The 20,012-nt window shown below is 47.2% G+C and overlaps 1 protein-coding gene across 1 annotated transcript in view; it reads left to right on the plus strand.

Moving 5' to 3' along the window:
• USP34 (ubiquitin specific peptidase 34) overlaps positions 1-20,012 on the plus strand; it is a gene marked incomplete in the record, with an annotated part of 5,849,982 nt that overhangs the window by 1,874,766 nt on the left and 3,955,204 nt on the right.

Here is a 20,012-nt window from a genome sequence, read left to right on the forward strand (position 1 = left end):
GGCCCCAGTTATCTGCAAGGAAGATCCTACAAGCTCTGGGATTCATGGCATCTTGCATACTACTCATTCCGTATGCCAGACTGCATATTAGGAAACTTCAGTGGTACCTAAAAAGCCTTTGGTGTCAACACTCTCAAGACCTGGAAACTCTTATACCTATAATTCCTTGCCTCAGTAAAGATTTTCTTTGGTGGGCAACAGCATGTCCCACAACAAGGGACTACCTTTCTTACCTCCCCCTGCCACCCAGACCCTCACCACAAGTGCATCAGACTATGCTAGGGGTGCACACCTGGATGGCAGATGCATACAAGTCCAATAGAGCCCGCAGCAAGTCCCTCTGCACATCAACCAAAAAGAGATGATGGCTGTCCAGCATGCCTTGATACCTTTCAAATCTCTTCTCTCCCTAGGGCCTCTCCTGATCAAAACAGACAACACCACTTTGATGTGGTATACCTAGTAGGGATGGACTCACCCCTACCCTGTATGCAGGCTGGCCATGACCCTTTGGCATACAGCCTCCGCCATGCAACTGCACCTGTTGGCACAATTCCTCCCAGGCTCTCTCAAAACTTTGGCAGACCAATTAAGCAGAAATCTTCTTGACCCACACGAGTGGCAGCTCAACAGAAGAGCCTTCACCCTAATAATTTCGAAATGGGGCATCCCGAAGGTCGACCTTTGTGCCTCCCACACCAACCATCAGCTCAGCAAATTCTGCACAAGGGAGAGCATCACTGCATGGCTTGGAAAGTGGATGCCCTGTCCTTCCGCTGGGTCAATCTATCGGTCTATGCCTTTCCTCCCCTACCTCTCATCCCCAGGATGCTGCTCAAAGGAAAGGAGGAAAAACCAAGGACAATTTTTATAGCTCTAGACTAGCCTCGCCAGCACTGGTACCCCTTCCTGCACAGCCTGTCACCACTGCCACCTTGGCATCTTCCTCAGATTCCAAACCTCCTGACCCAGAGGGAAGGGGAAGTTCATGCATCCCCAACTGCAGACACTCAGTTTGGCAGCTTAGCTTATTCCATCAGCTCGGATCAATCTGCCAAACTCAGTAAACAGGTTCTAGATGTTATCCGTGAGGCTAGATGCCGTAGCACTAGAAAGTCTCATGCTGACAAATGGAAAAGGTTCTGCACGTGGATCCATGCTAAAGGAGCCAATACGGCACAGCCCTCCCTCCCTGTCATCGTGGATTACTTAGCTGACCTACTACACAGTGGCCTTTCTTTTTCCTCTATAAAAATTCATGCCTCTGCTATTTCTGCTCATTTTCCCACTGAGCAGCCCTTTTTATCACACCCTTGGATCAAACAGTTCCTAAGATGGACTAGCAACTTGAGGCCACCCAGAAGGGCACCCACCCCTGCTTTGGGTCCCTTAACTATGTTTTGGAAGAGCTCACTCTGCCCCCTTTCGAACCAGCTTCTTTTGCAGAGCCAAAATTTCTCTCCTGGAAGACAGCATTCCTTCTGGCCATCACTTCAGCCAGAAGAGTCTCTGAGCAGCAAGCGCTCATGGCTGTGGAACCTCCATGCTGACGGTATCTTTCAGAACTAAACCATCCTTCATGCCCAAGGTGGTGTCCAGTATGGCTCTCAATCAATCCATTCATTTGCCCACCTTTTTTCCTAATCCCCAGAACAAGGGGGATAGGATTCTGCACTCTCTAGATGTGCACAGACAACTCAGATTCTGTCTAGACAGGACTAAATAGTTCAGAAAGTCTGATCAATTGCTGGATGTTCATCGTGCATACAGCTGCAGTAATCACAGATGGGTTCTCTGCTGTCAGACGGTCGGCCGAATTCCAAAGTCTTGGTCCGGCGTCGGTTGTCGTCGCTTTCTCTTCTGACGTCAGTGAGGCCAGAGTATATAAGACACAGCCGACGCCATGTTCTTCAGTCTTTTTTGCCGCGCGGTGCCCGAAGCAGAAGCAGTTCGCAAGTGCCGGTCGGCCAGCTCCTGAATTACGAAAATTTTGGAAACCGAAGTCTTCATTAAAGCTAAGTACCCAGTTGGGGAAACTTTTCTTGCCTCAGACCGATGTCAGAAAAAGTTAATAATTGTATTTCTTGTGGGAAGCAAATACCGCATAAGGATTTCCATTCCCTCTGCATACCTTGTTTGGGCCCAGACCACGACGTCTCGGGCTGTCGTTTTTGCGCTACCTTCAATAAACGCACTATTAAGTGTCGGGCGGAGTTCGCCCAACGCTACTTTGGTAAAGCTTTTGATTATAAAATGTCGTCGGACACTCCGACTACCGCTTTGTCCAAAAAACGCAAGGAAAAGGACAGACACGCGAGGCCCGCGGTCCCTGCCGACACCACGCCAAAACAGGCTACACGTGGTCCGGTTCTCAGCGAGACACATTTGCAGTCCCTGACTACCGACGACACTCCTTTGGCAGTGTCCTCTGTACCCGAGACCGCTGGGACCTCGGCCCTTTCCCAGACTACAACCACCGAAGCCTTTGCAAATGTTGAGCCTACTAATGTGGACAGGTCCACTTCCACCCATGGTGTCTTTAGGCCCTCATCTTCTTTTTCAATTAAGGCCTTTACTAAATCCAAAGCAGCCAGGCATCCCACGAGGCCTGTTGCACAGGGCCCATCTCCAGGTTCCATGCCTAAAAAACAGATGCTTAAAATGGCTGAAGATTTAATTACTCTTATCAGAGGTTCTCAACCCCCTCCAGACAAGAGACCCAGAGTGGAGGAAGATTCCCCCTCTTCTGATCAGGGATCCATTTTGTCAGAACATTCTGATGCAGAGGAACACTCTTACTCTCCTTTTGAGGATTCGGATGCAGAACAGTCCATCCCTTCTGTATCCCCTCCTGAGGATTTTTCCTTTGGGGAAACCTTGCACACCTTGAGGGAACACTTCCATTGGGAAGGCCAAGACTTTTCAGATTCCAAGAAAAGACTTAGGGAATTTCTTTTGTTACCTCAACACAGACCGCTGGCGATACCCCCTGTTTTGGACATACTGGATGATGTCTATTCGGAGGCGTGCCTTAACCCGGATTCTCTGCCTCCTGCACCAGTCAAACCTGATAGGTATTACAGAGTACCCAGCTCTCACCAATTTCTCTTCAAAAGCCATAATGCTGACCCTGAAACCATTTCACAAGGCCCCAAGGGATTGAAGGCCTCCACTGCCAAGAATCCACTTCCTGCAGAAAGGGAATCTAGATCCTTAGAAAAGTGGGGTAAAAAGGTATATACCTCGGCCACCCTAGCCATGAGGGCCTTAAATTGTCAGTTTCATATGCTTAAATATCAACAGTTCCTGTTATCACAATTAAGGAACAAAATGTCTCAACCTGAACAACCAGATTTAAAGGAGTTACAGGATATGATGCATAGTGCAGAGCAAGTGGGTAGACACACTTTACAATGTGGTTATGATGCCCTAGAGGCTTCAAGTAGAGCGGCTGCTACGGGATCAGTCATTCGCAGACATGCTTGGCTTAGAGAACAAAACTTACCTGATCATGTGAAAGCTAAACTTCTAGATGCTCCTTTACAAAAGGATGTGCTGTTTGGTACTAATGCTGAGGAGATATTACGGAAAATGGAAGGAAAAAGCCAAATCCATGCAAACTGTCAAAACCTTTTTCCAGGTCCAACCACCACGTTTTAGCAGAAATTGGCCTTCAAAAAACTGGTCCTTTCCAGCCACTGACAAGCCCCAAAGAGGTAGATACAGACGCACAAGGGGCAGAGGGCAATCACAAGGATCATATAGAGGACGACAATGGCAAACTCCAGCGCCAAGAGGTGGTGAAGACAGTGCACAACAATACAGGAAGCAAACCCAATGACTCCCTCATTTCCATGCCAAGCACGTCTCAGCTGGCAGCACCTTTGGGAGGAAAGCTAGCATTATTTGCAAACAATTGGCATATTGTCACAACAGACAAATGGATCCTGGACATTATAAACAGAGGCTACAAATTTCATTTCCACACTCTTCCAAAAATGAGAGGCATGCCAAACCTGCCACAGAATCAAAGGGCAGAGGCACAACTTCAAATTTCAAAGCTCATAAGCATGAGAGCTATTCAAGAGGTACCTTCTCACGAACAAGGTCAAGGTTTTTATTCAAAGCTTTTTCTGGTACCAAGGAAAGGAACCGACTGGAGACCCATTTTGGACTTATCCATCCTAAACACATTTCTACTCGTACCAAAATTCAAGATGCTCACATTACAGCAACTTCTTCCCATGCTGGGCAAGGGGTTTTGGCTGGTAACATTGGATCTCAAGGAGGCATACCTGCATGTCCCAATCAGACAAAGCTGCAGAAGATACCTCAGATTTCTTGCAGGTTCAATCCATTATCAATTCTCTGCATTGCCCTTTGGCTTATCTACTGCGCCCAGAGTATTCACAAAGTGCCTGGCATCAGTGATTGCCTACTGCAGACTTCAAGGGATACAAATTTACCCTTATTTGGATGACTGCCTGATCCAAGCGGACAGCAAACACATACTTCTGGAACATCTGACATATGTGACACGCCTATTGCATGCTCTGGGATACACAATCAACAAAGAAAAATCAAGGCTAACACCTTCTCAGAAAATAACTTTCCTGGGTGCCAACTTGGACACAAACACCCAGATGGCCTATCTTACGCCAGAAAAACAAGGGCAACTATCTCAGTACTTCAAAATACTAGCAAAAAGTACCAGGCTTACTGCAAGGAAAATCCTGCAGGCTCTGGGATTCATGGCATCTTGCATTCTTTTAATCCCATGTGCAAAGCTGCATATGAGGAAACTTCAATGGTACCTAAAAAACCTATGGTCTCAACACAGTCACAGTTTGGAAACAATACTACCAATAATCCCATGTTTGCAAAAGGAATTTCTATGGTGGGCCCAAGCATGTCAAGCAAACACAGGCCTCCCATTCTGCAAGCCTCAAGCAGAACAAGTTATCACAACAGACGCCTCAGATTACGCGTGGGGGGCGCACATGACGGACAGGTGCATCCAGGGCAAATGGTCCCAAAAAGAAAAGCACCTCCACATCAATCAAAAAGAAATGCTAGCAGTAATAAATGCAATAACAGCTTTCAAGGACTTCCTGCATCCAGGACAATTACTGATAAGAACAGACAACACCACAGTAATGTGGTACATAAACAAACAAGGAGGAACACATTCATACCCCTTGTGCAGAGTAGCCATGACCCTTTGGAACTTGGCTCTGGAATGGTAAATCAAACTTCAAGCACAGTACCTGCCAGGATTGGAAAACACGCTGGCAGACAAATTAAGCAGAAATATGACAGATCCACACGAATGGAAGTTACATCCGCAGGTGTTTGCAGAAATAACCCAAGTGTGGGGGAGGCCAGACATAGATCATTTTGCCTCTCACAGGAATCATCAATTGGAAAAGTTTTGTTCGAGGACCTTTCATCCAAAGGCATGGAGAGTGGACGCCCTTTCATTCAGTTGGACAGCATGGACAGTTTACGCATTCCCACCTCTGCCTCTTCTGCCCAAGGTACTTTTGAAAGCAAGAGCAGACAGACCGAAGATGATACTGATTGCTCCAGATTGGCCAAGGCAACACTGGTACCCATTGCTGAGGAGCCTAACACATACTCCTCCCTGGTCCCTGCCTCTAATGCCTCTTCTGCTGACTCAGCACAGTTACAAAACTCTCCACATTCAGCTGAAAACACTCAATCTCGCTGCATGGAAAATTCCTTAACACCACAACAGACCCTACTCTCCAAGGAGGTGCAGGATGTCATTTTGGAGGCCAGAAGACCATCTACTAGAAAAGCTTACTCCGCAAAATGGAAGTGGTTTTGTTCTTGGAATGCGAAAAAAGGCCAGGACCCTAGAAAACTGAACTTGCCTCGGGTATTACATTATCTAGCTGATCTGCTGAACAGTGGACTTTCAATTTCTTCCATAAAAATCCATGCCTCAGCTATTTCTGCAGAATACAACACGGATCCTCCTTTATTTTCTCACCCACTCTTACGACAGTTCCTCAGAGGGGCTAAGAATATTAGACCACCAAGGAAACAACCAATACCAGCCTGGGATCTTAATTACATACTAGAAAAATTAACATTGCCTCCTTTTGAGCCAGCTGCCTCAACAGATTTGCAATATTTGTCCTGGAAAACTGCCTTCCTTCTGGCTATCACTTCAGCTCGTAGAGTTTCGGAATTACAGGCCCTCATGGCGGTGCAGCCCTTCCTCATTTTCCATCAGGACAGGGTTTCCCTTCGTACCAACCCATCTTTTATGCCTAAAGTGGTATCTAGGGTAGCTTTAAATCAAGCCATACACCTTCCTACCTTTTACCCCAATCCTCAAAACAAAGGGGAAATGCTGCTACATTCCTTAGACATCCATAGGCAGCTACGTTACTATTTGGACAGAACAAAGTCCTTCAGGAAATCAGAACAACTCTTTGTGTCCTATGCTGTAGGGGCTCAAGGGAAGCCAGTTTCCAAGCAGACTATTTCAAAGTGGATAGGCCACTGCATACGGTTTTGTTATTCCTATCATGGGAAATCTGTTCCTACAGGTATCAGATCACACTCCACCAGGGCCACAGCTACCTCTACAGACTTCCTCAGAGGAGTTCCTACCAAAGATATTCTGGAGGCAGCCACTTGGAGTTCTGTACATACTTTCACAAAACACTACCACCTGCCTTTATATTCCAGAACAAGAGCAGGCTTTGCCACTGCAGTTTTGCAGGGCATTCTGGCTCAACCCAGTTCCTCTTAGTACCAACCACCCTGTGCGTAGCTTTGGGATTCTACCCATCTGTGATTACTGCAGCTGTATGCACGATGAACATAGTACAGTTTTGTACCTACCATAAATGTAGATGTTCGAGTGCTAATACAGCTGCAGTACAGGTTTCCCTCCCTCCTTCCCCACTTGGTAAAGGCTTGGGGCCTAACAACCTCTTCATACAACCTGACTGGGTTATCCTTCTATGGTTTATTTGCTGGCAACCACTGATGTGAGAGTGTTCAATCTCGCCTTTGTTCTTACACATGGGTTCGGAGCCGATCCTCGGCTCCGTGCCGGCCGACTGCAAGCTCTGCATCGAGAAGAAGCTCGAGGACATCTAATACCCATAATCCCCCTCTGCCTTTACCTCAGATCTAGTTTGCCGCTGCTGCATTCGCATCGCTGGAGGCTAGCTCGAGGGTTTTTCAGATAAGATTTTAACTCTTTTGGTTAAATTTTCAAAAGAACTTGTTTAAGATCACTAGTTTTTGATAGTTAGTGCATGGTGTGAGTAGAGACAGAATTTCTCGGTACCGTTAACTTAGTTTAACTTAGTTTAACTATAACTGGTATAGAGTTTTTCGGGGCCTACCACCCCTACTTGGATTGACAAACGGACTTACATTCTACCGGATTTGACACTGTTTTCCTGGATTGACTGTTACTGGACTTGACTGTTTTTTTTCTCTTACTTCATTATGTCTGAGAAAATGAAATCTGGTTTCAAACGTTGCCAGTGTGGCCAAAAGATGTCGGTCACGGACAACCACAGTTCCTGTGTCTACTGTCTTGGCCCTCTCCACTTACAAGAGGACTGTTCTATTTGTCACTCTTTTAGTGGGAGGGTCATGACAGATAGGCGCAGGAAACTGATGGATAGAGGGTTATTGAAACCCTCTTTCCAGGAGGCTCTGGATGCTTCAGACCAGGCATCCAAATCCTCGAAGGAATCGAAGACGTCGGGGCCCAAGTCATCGGCTCCGAGCTCTTCGCGTTAAGTTAGATCAACGCTTCCACAGACTTCGGGGCCGAGTGTTCAACTGTTGGCAGTTTCCGAGCCTCGAGTCTTGGAACCGGTGACGGAGCTCCCTCCACCGACCCCGTTGTGGTCGGCTCCATCTTCGATCCCTTCGACTCGTTCTTCCAGGGCCCTTTCCGACACCGATGTGGACCGTGTGGTGCAGAAATTGATGGAGCATACGGCCCTATCCAAGCTTATCTCGGTCTCCTCTCAGTTGATGTCGAGACTTGAAGGCCTGCCACTATCTCCATCTGTTCCTCCTCCGAGACCTGTCCAGTCTTCGGAGCCGGAAGAAGCTGAACTGATGATTGTGGAGCCCTCGGTGCCAGAACCGTCCTTTTCTCGGTCGGCACCGTTCACCTCGACTCCATCCGATCCGGTACTGGAGTCTCGGGCGAAGATCCATCCTTGGTTCCGGGACCGAGAGTCGGACCGATGTTTGTTCCGGCGCTCCCTCTCGGGCCTCGCACGGATCGACTCGGTTCCGTCCTCGGGTCGGTGCCTTGGTTCCTGTTTCGGGATTCTTCCCATTTCTTGAACGGAGATACCTCGATTCGGGACCCAGGGCCTTCGACCTCATGAGGAAGGTGTTGTCTACCCAGACAACCACATCAGCAGGTACAGCTTCTCCTCCCCACAAAGGACCGTTATCCTCCTCTGCACCCACGGCCACGTCAAGCGTGGGCACCAGTGTCTCAGCCACCCCATGGAGGGTGCCCCTCTTCCTCGGAGGCTTCTTGGATGCTCCCACGAAGAAGTCCCTAGGAAAAGATTGTGTAAGAGGAGACACTTGGATTCTCCACAAGAATCCTTGACATCTGATACTGACTTAGATGAGTCAGAAGGGTCCCTAAGTCACCTTCAGAAGATGTCTCTTTTCTGACATCTTGGAGATCCTAAAACAGAGAGGTGACTGGCAAGCCCTCCCCTTCTGAGGATGAGTCAGTTTTGCTGAAGGCATTTGGTGCTCGCCCTTCCTCCTCCTGGGTCACTCCGCCTTCGATGAATTAATGGAGTTGATTGCTCGAAGGCGGGAGACACCTGACACGGTGGAACCAGTCCCTAGGAAGCCAAATAAGTACATTACGGCACCACAGGACAAGGCTTACCTCACCAAAGGAGTTCCAGTAGACGCCATGGTGGTGGCAGCGCCACGAAAAGGAGATGTCGGAGTCTTCCTCATCTGTCCATCCGCCTAACAAAGATTCTAGGACCATGGACAGATACGGGAAGCGCATTTTCAGTTCAGCGGCTTTCTCTATGCGTTCCCTGAACTATTTGACTCATTTTACGTGTTTACAGAGGGATCTAGTCAAAGAGTTGGGAGATACCCTCCAGGGTACTACAGATGCTGCTGTTTCAGAGAAAGTTACAGCGCATCTCAACACCCTTACATCCATTGTAAACTCGTCCATGAGGCTGATATCCTACGCAGCCGAAGGATCGAGTAGGGCAGCGGCTTCAGCGATTGCTCTTCGTAGGCAATCCTGGATGCGCTTATGTTCGTTCTGGAAGCCTTCAAGTCTTCCTTTACTAACGCCCCATTTGATGGAGCCACACTTTTGGCCCTAAAGTAAAGGAGACCCTTACCGGTGTGAACAGGAGGGAAAGACTCTGTCTGCTGTCGGAGTCCGTTTTCCACCCTTCCAGACCGTACCCCAAAGGGCAACGTGGTGGGAAAATGTGGTTTCAAAACCCCAAGGATCTTTCCCAAACACACAGGGTGATGCCCCTCTAGAGGCAGAGGGGGCAGAGGTGGAAGACGCCGCCTGGCGGCAGAGGGGGTCCATAAAACCAAGGTGACAGGGATAACCTCCTGGCAAACCTTTTCAGCACTCCTGAGAGGAGGCCCGACTGTCCTGCTCTGGAGGCAGTCGGGGTCGCAGCTATATACCCTCAGGCCTGGCAAAACCTTTCTTCAGACAATTGGGTAAAATGCATTGTTACCAGAGATTACAAAATCCCATTTCTTTCCACACCCATTCCAAGAGAAAACTCCCAGATGTACCACCCCATCTGCGAGACCCAGCAGCTGCAGAAATTTCAAAGCTGCTAGAAAAGAGTCATCCAACCAGTCCCAGCGGACCAAATAGGATTGGAACTTACTCAAGGTTCTTTTTAGTTCCAAAGAAAACAGGGGACTGGAGGCCGATTCTGGACCTAAGCCATCTCAACACCTTTGTCAAGAAGGAAAAGTTCGAATGGTCACGCTTCAATCGATCCTTCCATTCTTACGGAAGGGCGACTGGATGTGCTCGATAGATCTGAAGGACGCATACTACCACATCAAAATGGCCAGGGCGTCCAGGGATCATTTGCGCTTCCGGCTGGGAGCCAGTCACTATCAGTTTCGAACCCTGCCCTTTGGTCTGACTACAGCCCCCAGGGTCTTCACCAAATGCATGGCAGTGGTAGCGTCTCATCTGAGGCGCCTAGGATTCCAGGTGTTTCCGTATCTGGACGACTGGCTCCTGTCTGCCACCACCAGGCGTCAACTGATACAAGCCAGGGATTACACCCTACAACTTTGTACACACCTTGGAATTTCAGTAAATTTCGAAAAATCTTTGCTACAGCCATCACAGCATATCTTATTCATAGGAGCGGAATTAGATACGCATCATTTAGATGTCCTTCATGGATGCATCTGCAGTCATAACAACTGGGTTGTCCTGTCGTCAGGCAGCCCTTCAGTCGGCCGGATTCCAAAGTCCGGGTCCGGCTTCGGCTGATGTCGCACTTCACCCGACGTCATCTCTGTTGGCCTTCGGGTATATAAGCATCAGCCGACGCCATTTTCTTCAGTCTTTCTTGCCGCGTGGCGCCCGAAGCAGAAGCTGTTCGCAAGTGCCTGTCGGTCGGATCCAGAGATTACTTCTACCGAATACTACTTCGAAGACTTCTAAAGCTAAGTACCCCGTTGGGGACTCTTTCTTGCCTCAGCCGATGTCAGAAAAAGTTAATAATTGTTTAACCTGTGGGAAACAAATACCTCATAAAGATTTCCACTCTTACTGCCTGCCCTGTTTAGGCCCAGCCCACGGCGTAGCAGCTTGTTCGTCCTGTGCTTCTTTCAACCGAACGCTTAGGCGTCGGTCAGAGTTTGCAGAACAGTTTTCGGTTCTGACTTTGCGTTCATTATGCCGTCGGACCCTCCGCCTACGCATTCTGACAAAAAAGGCAAAGAAAAAGACCGACACTCGCGGTCCGCGGTTCCGGCCGAAACCATGGTTAAGCAAACCGCGAGTGTCTCGGTTTCGGCCGAAACCGCGAAAACTGATCAAACTACACCTGAAACTATCACTACAACTGAGGTCCCTGCTAACACTCTTGAATCGGCCTCAGAAATTTTACCCACTACGGTGCTTACCACTGACTTATCAGACACCATTCCCTTGGATGTCTCTACCCCAGCACGTGGTGCTGCTAGGCCTCCAGCAGCCATGTCCATTAAGGCCTTCGCCAGGGCTAAAGCAGCCAAGACTACTAAAACAGTGCCTGTTAAACCCCCTTCCACCAGGCCCTTTGCCAGTTCTCAAATGCTTACCTTGGCAGAAGATTTAATTTCATTAATTAGAGGATCTCAATCTCACCCAGACAGGGCCTCTCAGCCCCAGAAAGAGACCTAGGGCAGAGCCCCTGAGCCAGTGTCCTCTGATGATTCTGCTGATGAATCAGACATAACTGACCAGCCAGAGGCTCCTTTCTCCAATTTTGAAGATTCTGATGCTGAAGAATCCATTCCAGCTGCTTCCTCCAGAAGAATTCTCCTTTGGGGAAACCTTGCATGCCATGCGAGAACAGTTCCAATGGCAGCAACAGGATTTTTCAGACTCCAGGAAAAGACTTAGGACCTTTTGCACCTACCACAGCACAGGCCCTTAGCTATCCCTCCTGTTCTCTCTGTGGTGGATGATGCTTTCAATGATGCCTGCTCAGCTCCAGATTCTTTACCCCAGCCCCTGCCAAACCAGACAGATTTTACAGGGTGCCAGATACTCATCACCACCTCTACAAGGCCCCTCTTGCCGACCCGAAACTATATCCCAGGGTCCCAAGGCAGTAGCATGACTATAGCTAAAACCCTGTTCCTTCTGAAAGGGAAGCAAGGTCATTAGACAGATGGGGTAAAAAGTTTACACTTCAGCCACTCTTTCAGCTAGAGCTTTAAATTGTCAGTTTCACATGATACAATACCAAGAGTTTATGCTTGACCAGTTAACTAAAAAGCTAACCACTGATGAATCTCTTGATAAGAATTATGTATTAGAAATGGTAAATAACATACAGCAGGTTAGTAACCATTCTTTAAAATGTGGCTATGATGCACTGGAGGCTTCATTTAGATCAGCCATGACTGGCACAGTAATTAGAAGGCATGCATGGCTAAAGGAGCAAGCTTTACCGGATCATGTTAAATCTAAATTGCTTGATGCTCCTATGGATAAATCAAGTTTGTTTGGTACACCTGCCCAGCAGGTTATGAAGAAAATGGAAGAAAAGGCAAAATCAGTCCAGACAGTTAAAGAATTCTTGCAGGTTCAACCCCCAAGGTTTAGCAGGAACTGGCCTGCCAAAATTGGTCCTTTCCTGACTCCACAAGACCTCAAAGGGGCAGGAATAGACGTTCCAGAGGCAGAAACCAATCCAGAGGAGGTGACTACAGAGGACGACAGTGGCAAGGTAACAACAGAGGCACAGAATCAACACCTGCCTCTACATCAACACAGCCACAGTGACTTAAACCTAAACCCGCCAACCAGGGAACAAATAGCAGCTCCTCTAGGCGGAAAGCTAACCTTATTTTCAAAAAACTGGCACCACATAACAAAGGACAAGTGGATTTTACGAACCATAGATCAAGGTTACCGGTTCCACTTCCACATTTTACCAGTCAAAAGAGGAATGCCAAACCTACCTCCAAATCAAAAAACAGAGGCTCTACAACAGATAATGGAATTAGCAAACATGAGAGCTGTGGAAAAAGTGCCAACAGCAGAGCAAGGAAAGGGGTTCTACTCCAGACTATTCCTAGTTCCAAGAAAGGAAAAAAGTTGGAGACCAATTCTAGACCTGTCTATCCTAAATACTTACATCATTGTCCCAAAATTCAAGATGCTGACCCTACAGCAACTTCTTCCCATGCTGGGCAAGGAGTGTTGGCTGGTAACTCTAGATCTCAAGGAGGCATACCTGCACGTCCCCATTCGACCTATCTGCAGAAGATACCTCAGATTTCTTGCAGGATCAGAGCACTATCAATTCTCAGCATTGCCCTTTGGCTTATCTACTGTGCCCAGAGTATTCACAAAATGCCTGGCATCAGTAATCGCCATTGCAGACTACAGGAATTCAAATTTATCCATACCTGGACGACTGTCTGATACAAGGGGACAACAAAAGCAAGCTGACAACAGATTTACAAAGGGTCATTTACTTGCTTCAAGCACTGGGATACACAGTCAATTTACAAAAGTCAAGGCTGATACCATCCCAGACAAGGACTTTCCTGGGAGCGGAATTGGACACAGTAAGGCAAATGGCATTCCTAACTACAGAAAAACAAAAGAACTCCTCTTTACTTCTTGGCACTAACAAATCTGAACAAGTTAACAGCAAGAAAGGTACTGCAGGCCTTGGGTTTCATGGCATCATGCATAATCTTGGTTCCATTTGCCAGACTACATATGAGAAAGCTTCAGTGGTACCTAAAGAATTTATGGTCCCAACACAGACACAGCCTAGAAACGGAAATTCCACTAATACCATGCTTAAAACAGGAGTTCCTATGGTGGGCTCACTTGCCAGTCAAACCCAGGCCTGCCCTTTCGCAAAGGTCAAGCAAGCCAGACCATCACAACAGATGCTTCAGACCTGGGATGGGGGCACATATGCTGGACAAATGCGTGCAAGGATTGTGGACACAGGACCAACTTCACCTGCACATCAACCTAAAAGAAATGCTGGCAGTAAAACTGGCAATCCAAAAGTTCAGACCATTTCTCAAGGAAGGCCAGTTGATGATAAGGACAGACAACACCACAGTCATGTGGTACATCAACAAACAAGGAGGCACTCATTCCTACCCCTATGCAGAATGACTTTGGAGCTGTGGACCCTGGCACTCAGCTACAACATCCAGTTACAGGCAATATTTGTACCAGGAAAAGAAAACTCTCTAGCAGATATGTTAAGCAGGACTACATCGGATGTCCACGAATGGCAGCTGCACCGGACATCTTCAAGACCATCTCAAGAAATGGGGAATGCCTCAGATAGATCTATTCGCATCACCTCTCAATCACCAGCTCAAAAATTCTGCACAAGGACATTCCACCCACTAGCATGGAAAGTGGACTCTCTCCTTCAGCTGGAAAGGACTAACAGCATATGCATTCCCACCTCTTCCCTTGATACACAAAGTATTACTAAAAATCAAGGAGGAACGTCCAAGGATAATCCTGATAGCTCCAAACTGGCCAAGACAACATTGGTACCCACTGCTGAGGAGCATGTCTCGAACAATATGTGGCCAATACCCTGATGCCTTTGATGCTAACTCAGAACAACTACAGCACCATGCATCCAAACCTAAAGACGTTGCAACTGACTGCATGGAACATCACATAGCAGCTGCTAATCCACAGCTTTCACAAAGAGTTAAAGACATTATTCTTGAAGCACGCAGACCTTCAACAAGAAGAAACTATGCTGGGAAATGGAAAAGGTTTGTCATTTGGAGCTCAGAAAGAGGTAAAGATGTATCAAACATAGATATGCCCAACATTCTGGAGTATCTGGCCGAACTACTTCATTCAGGCCTGTCCTATTCCTCCATCAAGATTCATGCATCAGCTATTTCAGCAGAATACAGCTTTGATCCACCTGGTTTTCACACCCTTTGCTCAGGCAGTTCCTCAGAGGAATCAAGAATGTAAAACCTCCAAGGAAACCACCATTACCAGCCTGGGACTTGAACTTTGTGCTAGAAAAATTGACTCTATCACCTTTTGAACCAGCAGCAACAGCAGACCTGCAACACCTGTCATGGAAAACTGCTTTCCTACTGGCAATTACTTCAGCAAGGAGGGTTTCAGAACTACAGGCCTTAATGGCAGTGCAACCCTTTCTAATCTTCCACCAAGATAGAGTGTCCATGAGGACTAATCCTACATTTATGCCTAAGGTGGTATCCAGAGTGTCCTTAAACCAGGCAATCCACCTGCCTACCTTCTTTCCCAACCCACAAAACAGAGGGGAAAGAATACTGCATACCTTGGATGTACATAGACAGCTACGCTACTACTTGGACAGAACAAAACCTAGCAGAAAGACTGACCAACTTTTCGTAGCCTATGCAACAGGAAGGGAAGGAAAAGCTATTTCCAAACAGACAATCTCCAAATGGATAGGAAATTGCATACGATTCTGTTACTCCTTCCATGGAAAGCAAATTCCACAGAACATAAGACCTCATTCTACAAGGGCAACAGCCACTACCACAGCCTTCTTACGAGGAGTGGCTACCAAAGACATTATTGAGGCGGCTACTTGGACCTCCGTGCATACATTTGCCAAGCATTATAATTTACCTCTATATTCCAGATCCCGAGCAGGGTTTGCCACTGCTGTACTGCAAGGGATCCTAAACACACCATAATCTACCTTTATCCTCCTCCCTAGTTGGCTATGGTATTCTACCCAGTTAGTTATGACTGCAGATGCATCCATGAAGGACATAGTACAGTTTTGTACCTACCATAAATGTAGATGTCCGAATTGGATAGCATCTGCAGTCAGGATTACCTCCCTCCTTCCCTCTGTGGTACTCCTAGGGTGTTTACCCTTCTAATAGCTAGCTAGTGGGGACTTCTTTCATGGTGTATTTGTTTGTATTTATGTACATACATGCTTATTTTTGTGTTTACCTCTATCTTTTGGAAACATTGGCATCTATCCAAAATTTTTAGCCTTCTAGAGGGCTTCTGGCATCTGGGGCAAGAAACACTGAAGAAAATGGCGTCGGCTGATGCTTATATACCCGAAGGCCAACAGAGATGACGTCGGGTGAAGTGCGACATCAGCCGAAGCCGGACCCGGACTTTGGAATCCGGCCGACTGAAGGGCTGCCTGACGACAGGACAACCCAGTTGTTATGACTGCAGATGCTATCCAATTCGGACATCTACATTTATGGTAGGTACAAAACTGTACTTTCTAAAACTTCCTACAGAAAGAATAGTAGCACTTCAAACCAACATTTCCCTTCTGCTGTCGTCCAGAAAGTCACCGGCAAAAATTGTCCTGAAAGTCTTGGGTCTCATGGCAGCTTCTCTCATTGCGATACCATTGGGGAGACTGCACATGAGAGTGCTACAATGGCTTCTGTTTGCACAATGGTCATTCCAACAACTTCCACTGACTCACGAAATATTGATAACGAAAACATGCAAATCACACCTAATGTGGTGGTTACAGACTTGCAACCTATCCACCGGAAGACCGTTTGTGCTACCCGCACCGTCAGCAACGATAACCACGGACGCTTCCCTGATAGGGTGGGGGGGCATCTTTCAGGGACAGACAGTCCAAGGCGAATGGACCAATCTGGAGTACAATCTGCACATCAATGTTCTGGAGTTGAGGGCAGTGTTTTTGGCGTTGCAACACTTTGCTCCCCTTCTTCCTCCAGGGACCATTGCAGTTCAGACAGACAACATGTCCGTAGTCTGGTACATAAACAAGCAAGGGGGAACCAGGTCTTACCAACTATGCAGAGAGGCCATGAGAATTTGGCAATGGGCAGAGTCCACCGTTCGCTTTCTGATCGCAACGCACATCCCGGGGTCATCCAACGTTATAGCCGACAGGCTGAGCAGGGCAATACTATTGCCTCACGAGTGGTCCCTCAAACAGTCAGTTGCGAGAAGGATTTTTCGCAAATGGGGCCAGCCTACCTGCGATCTGTTTGCGTCTCCAATGAACGCCAAATGCAGGAGCTACTTTGCCCTATTACCCCCTCCAGGGGAAGTCCCCAGGGACGCGCTGGTGCACGATTGGCCCCCGGGTCTCCTATATGCTTTTCCTCCATTTCCCCTGATTGCAAAGTTTCTACAGAAAGCCAACAACCTTCAGAGGACTATTATTCTCATTGCCCGTTCTGGCCTCGTCAAATTTGGTTCCCCTTTCTATTGCATCCCGCCATTCGGGGACCTTGGATGCTGGACCCAGAGCCAGATCTACTGACTCACTCGTCAGGAGTTCCTCACCCATCTCTAGAATCTCTCCATCTAGCAGCTTGGCTGCTCCGCTTCCCAGCCAGGTCGGTTCCCCTTACATCGGGGTTCAAGATATTTTAGTAGCTTCTCATAAAGTTTCCACTACAAAGACTTACACCAGTAAGTGGAAGCGTTTGTCTTCTGGGCGGAGTCACATCATTTGGACCCTGTTAGAGCTCCGTTAAACAAGGTTTTAGAGTTCTTGACTGAACTATTTCATGAAGGAGCTTCCCCGGCTACTTTAAGAGTACAGTTAGCTGCCATTTCTAACTATCATGTAGAAGAATGTGGTGCCTATTATGGCTCACAGACTTTGTAAAGCCTTTTTAAAAGGTTCTTTTCATATCAGACCACCAGTCAGAAGTCCGACATCACCGTGGAATTTAAACCTGTTGCTCTCTAAATTGATGTTGCCACCCTTTGAACCAGCTTCAAGTTGCACATTGAAATTTTTGTCATGGAAAACATTATTTCTAGTGGCCATTACATCTGCTAGGCAGTGTCTGAGCTTCAGGCCCTTCGGTCAAACATCCTTATTTAATATTTCATTCTGACAGAGTATCCCTACGCACTAATCCATCCTTTCTTCCCAAAGTTTGTTCTTCTAGTAATATTAATCAGTCCATTGAATTACCCACCTTCTTTAAGAACCACTCTAATAAATTGGAGTATATGTTGCACAAACTGGGCGTCCATAGACAACTCAGATTTTATTTGGATAGAACAAAGATCACAGGAAATCTGATCAACTATTTGTAGCTTTTGCTGACAGCAGAAAGGGTCTTGCAGTTACGAAACGAACTCTTTCTAAATGGCTAACTGACTGTATCACATATGTTTATGAAGCCTCTGACCAAACATTATCAGCAAAACCCAAAGGACATTCTACCAGATCAGTGTCTACATCTTTGGCTCACGCAGCTCGCACCTTTAGACACTATTTGTGCGGCTGCTACTTGGGCTAAACCACATACATTTATCTCTCATTACAAAGTGGACAGGGTTTCTAGGGATAGGGCAACCTTTGGTTCCACTGTGCTCAAGAACGTTCTCCCTTGAGTTCCTCAGGATCATGGAGCTAGGGGCTACCCATGTGTAAGAACAAAGGCGAGATTGAACACTCTCACATAAAGAAGTTATGTCCTTACCATAACGTTCCATGTGGAGTGTTCATCTCGCTGGTTATTACTCCCACCCTTCCCACCCTTAGGAAGAACGTTCGATTTGGTGCCTGGTCTGGAGTATTCTCCTTCTGCTGTTGCAGTATTAGTGTTACTATCATACCCTTGGTATGTTTGTATATATGTACTTTTATGTATATAGTTGGCATGTGTGCGTGCTTTATGTCTGGTTTGCTTGCAAACTAGATCTGAGGTAAAGGCAGAGGGGGATTGTGGGTATTAGATGTCCTCGAGCTTCTTCTCGATGCAGAGCTTGCAGTCGGCCGGCACGGAGCCGAGGATCGGCTCCGAACCCATGTGTAATAACCAAGGCGAGATGAACACTCCACATGGAACGTTATGGTAAGGACATAACTTCTTTTTTTTGGATTATATTGCATTGCATGTATACGCATATAAGCATAATTTATGTATTGCCTTCCTTCGGGGGGCACCTGACATCTGGGGCAAGGAAGACTGAAGAACATGGCGTCGGCTGTGTCTTATATACTCTGGCCTCACTGACGTCAGAAGAGAAAGCGACGACAACCGACGCCGGACCAAGACTTTGGAATTTGGCCGACCGAGGGACCGCCTGACGGCAGAGAACCCATCTGTGATTACTGCAGCTGTATTAGCACTCGGAACATCTACATTTATGGTAGGTACAAAACTGTACTTTAGTGATGCTACGTGGGCAGAAGGCAAAGTCATCTCCAAACAAACCAATTCCAAATGGATAGCACACTCTATCCGCTTCTGCTACAAGCAACATGGAAAGCCTCCCCCCATCTAGGTCAGGACTCACTCCACCAGAGCAGCCTCCACTTTTGCAGCTTTCCTCAGAGGAATCCCCACCCAGGGACATCCTGGAGGCTGCCACCTGGACATCTGTTCACATTTTTACCAAACATTACCACCTGCCTCTCTTCTCCAAATCCAGGGCAAGCTTTGCCTCTGCAGTCCTGCAGGGCATCCTAGCCAGCCCCTAGTTTCTTTGACTGCCTCCATCCTTTTTCTTAGCTATGGGAATCGACCCAAATGTGATGACTGCAACAGTAAAACACGAAGAACATAGAACAGTTGTGTACACTTACCATAAATGTAGATGTTCGAGTGTATTCACTGTTGCAGTCCTGGTTTCCCTCCCTCCATCTCTCTTTCTTTTCTAAGGGACATTTTGGTGTTTACTTTCTACTGTTGGAGTTATTCCACCAGAACCTGGCTCCTACTTTGGGGGCTCATGACCGGTTAGGGCAAAAAAAACTGATGTAATGGCGTTGGCTGCCTTACTTTATACTACTGATGACCTGACGTCACTCCTGAAGCGACAGCAGCCGACCCAGAAATACTAAGCCTCTTGTATTTGGGCCGGCTGAGGGCTACCCTGGCAGGGAAAACCCAAATGTGATGACTGCAACAGTGAATACACTCAAACATCTACATTTATAGTAAGTGTACACAACTGTACTTTCTGAGCTAGCCCCCAGAGTGTTCGTGGGATGCATGACATGACATCTGTAGCAGTTTATCTCAGGCTGAACACAGCACTCCTTTTCCCTTATTCTTGTGATTAGTTCTTAGCAGCCAGATGTCTGGGTGGCTGGCTTTTAGCAGCTGCAACAAGGGACTTGCTAGTTCCAGTAAGGAACAATCTTTAGAGTTGGTGTAAGGTACATGGGATTTCAGTGAATATTGTGAAGTTCCAATTGTTACCTTCACAAGCAAAATTTAATGTGGACACCACATGGACA

This window comes from Protopterus annectens, chromosome 1.part0 (genome assembly GCF_019279795.1).
Source record: "Protopterus annectens isolate FY-2018-M chromosome 1.part0, PAN1.0, whole genome shotgun sequence".
In the NCBI taxonomy this organism is placed as follows: Eukaryota; Metazoa; Chordata; order Ceratodontiformes; family Protopteridae; genus Protopterus; species Protopterus annectens.